Source organism: Lampetra planeri, chromosome 1 (genome assembly GCF_965212315.1).
Source record: "Lampetra planeri chromosome 1, kcLamPlan1.2.h2, whole genome shotgun sequence".
Taxonomy (NCBI): Eukaryota; Metazoa; Chordata; class Hyperoartia; order Petromyzontiformes; family Petromyzontidae; genus Lampetra; species Lampetra planeri.
Window position 1 is genome coordinate 15,177,113 of NC_136107.1, and position 2,961 is coordinate 15,180,073.

General features: G+C 41.7%; 1 long non-coding RNA gene across 1 annotated transcript; it reads right to left on the bottom strand.

The window, feature by feature from the left end:
• Positions 1-1,191: 1,191 nt before the first annotated feature.
• Positions 1,192-1,916, bottom strand: LOC144718899 (uncharacterized). The gene is made up of 2 exons (XR_013585492.1): positions 1,703-1,916; positions 1,192-1,238 (listed from the first exon to the last, which is right to left on the bottom strand). It is a non-coding gene; the product is annotated as an uncharacterized LOC144718899 (long non-coding RNA).
• Between the last annotated feature and the right edge of the window lie 1,045 nt (positions 1,917-2,961).

Sequence of the window (2,961 nt, forward strand, 5' to 3'; positions counted from 1 at the left end):
ATAATAAAACCAGCGCGAAACATAAAAGCCTTTTCGGCCAATGTGATAATTTCCCACACTATGCACCCACTTTCCGAAATTGATAATTGTACAATGTCATTGGGAAGTGCATGCATGATGTGACATCATCTTACGTCACACACTATGTGTTGTGACCTCTTCATCTGGCTCGAAAGATAATGTCATCATCATCAGCCATAATCAATTCACCGCTGGATGAATGCCTCTCCAAGCCGGACCACCAGGTCCTACTCGCCTGCGATGTAACAATAAAAGCAGCAACTGAACATGGCCTGATTTCATTGCTCAATCTCCACGATGGATGTCCTCTTGAAAACTATTCCTTCATTGGCTGCCGCTGTCATTATTCTCAACCACAATCCATCTTCCTTCAAGTGATGCGTTCTGCCCAAGCCTACTTGCTTGTCTTAACGGTCGATATGATGTCTTTAACCTGTGCGGTTTTTTTTCTGATCCATATGTTAATCTTTCTGTTTCTCAACATAATTCCAAGCATGCACCTCTGTATGCTTCTTTGCAAGCTTTTAATTTTATTACGCTCTTTCCATGTTTTGGTTGGTGACCATGTTTCAGATCCACATGTTAAAGCAAGCAGTATGCATTCATAAAAATAAATCCCAGTAAAACTACACGTTGGAAAGCATTACAAAACGCCACGTAAAATCGTGCATTGTTTTGCTTGTTATAGTTATAAATCCAGCTTGAAAACGTGGTTGTTGGCCTTTAAATTGTCCCTTGTTCGGTTCCCTATGATGTTCATGAACAATATATATCCAGGCGACTGGGAGACTCGTGAGCCTGTAATTTTTCAAATCAATTTTGAATAGGATAATGACTGAGGCATCCTCCCACGAGCTAGGTATTTCAGGTATATGTAAATATTGGGAATGTAGGTCTGCTAATTTTTTTTCAACAGCTGGTCAACCTTTTGTTTGGAATATATCCACAGTTTTTCCATTCGATTCAGAGCTTTTATTTTCTTCATAAGGCAGTTCTTACTAGATTTTTGTTGTCACTCTCTGCTTGTGTATCGGTCTTCGTGTCTGTGTCTTACACATTTCACACTTAACTTCTAATTTAGCAATCTTTGTATCTCGGCCTCGCTGTGCGCTGCGTTGCACCGCTAGTCGAGTAGATAACCTTGCGTTCAATAAACCCTCGGAGCCAGGATGAACGTCCAACTCCAATCGTCATTTATTGATTGTAACAAGGTAAAACTGGTGAGAAAACACAGATACAGCATCTGTTATAATCCGGAAACACCAACACAATGAACACCACAGCATCAAAACATTGTCTTAGATAACAAAAGATACTGGACAGACCAGGCCCCTACATTACCACTTAACTAGACAAAAGCACAAGCCGGTGCGTTGCATACAGGCACATCGTGTATTCATCCCACTGCACCCCAAATGTACAGCATTACACATAACACTAAACTGTGGATGAGATACTTCGTCATCTTTACTCTCAGGATCGCAACATAGGCACAAGTCTGACTCGACCTACTAAATCACAAGTAACATCCACAATAAGGAAAGTCGCAGGCTTCGTTACTAACAAGGCCTCGTATTTACTACAACAACTTAACGGCACCATAAAGGCATTTACATCACTATAACGGTCATTCCAACATTACAACAGCATTGCCAATATTATACGAATACAAACAACTTACAGACAATGCTTCTTAAGCTCCCACAATGGACAAGTGCGGCTGTGGTCTCACTGAGATGCGATGCGTGCCGCCATCTTGAATTATCAGTAAGATGGCAGAAGCCCGCGTGGTTCACTGAAAATCTAAAATCGTCACTTCCTGGTCACGTGACCAAAATTAGCATAAAAAAACAGGAACTTCCTGTGAACGTACGCTCCACATCTGCCGTGAGGCAAGACACTTTGTAAGAACGTAATCAACCAGGCTATGTGTTAATTGTGTGTTGACCGACCCTCTGTGTTGCATTGCATTATATTTCGAAATTTTGCTAGGTTTATTTGATTTAGTGTACTTTCTCTGTCTCCACTCGTTTTGTCGTTCTTATGTTCTGCTCTCTCTGTGTGTCTCGGCTGTTGTCCCTCTCCCTCTCTGCAGCGTGCCACTCATTGACATTCTAATTTCTCTAACCCCTCCCTCTCTCTCCGCCCCCACCCCCCTCTCTCTATTTAAGGCCTCGACACAGAGACGTGGTTTCTCTGTGTGCCTATGCACGTCTCTCTCTCTCTATGTATCTCTGTGATATCTGTCTCTACTTATATGTCTGTCTATATGTCTCTGGTTCTGTGTTCAGGAAGAACGTAATCAACCAGGTAGGGTGTTGACTGTTATGTTATCCGACTCTCTGTTGTATTACATTACATTTCTAAGTATACTAGATTTGTGTTTCTATTTCATTTATACCTGATGATGATTGCTTGTGTTGCAATCGAAACGTCGTATGCTAGTATTTAATTTATAATTTTCTCTTTATACGTGACTTTACCGAAAGAACCAAAGAGTATTGTTAATATTATGTGTGAAGGACTAATTTAACCTTATGGCGGTACCCCGAGGTACCATATTACCCCGGCTCTTGCATAATGTCCGTGATGCAGTCATTTTTAGTCTGTTGATGGTCGGCGATGCGGCAATCGACTCATCTCGATGAGCTGTACACGATGCACTATGTATGGTGCATACGAGCGTTCAGGGTTTCAGCGCAATCGTCCTTGCTGCGTTTCGACATCGCGGAGTAGCACTGATTTCGGATTGATTGGTACCCCAGTCGCGGAGTTAAATACATCCCTGGAAAAAATAGTGTCCCAGAAATAAAATGTTTAATTGCCTCGGCCATTTTGTATTATTTGGTACCCCGGGATACCGCCATAAGGATCAATTGTAGACAGTCAGGTGTAATAATTGGAGTGATCAGTTTGTGTGATGGTGTTCATCTTAATGAA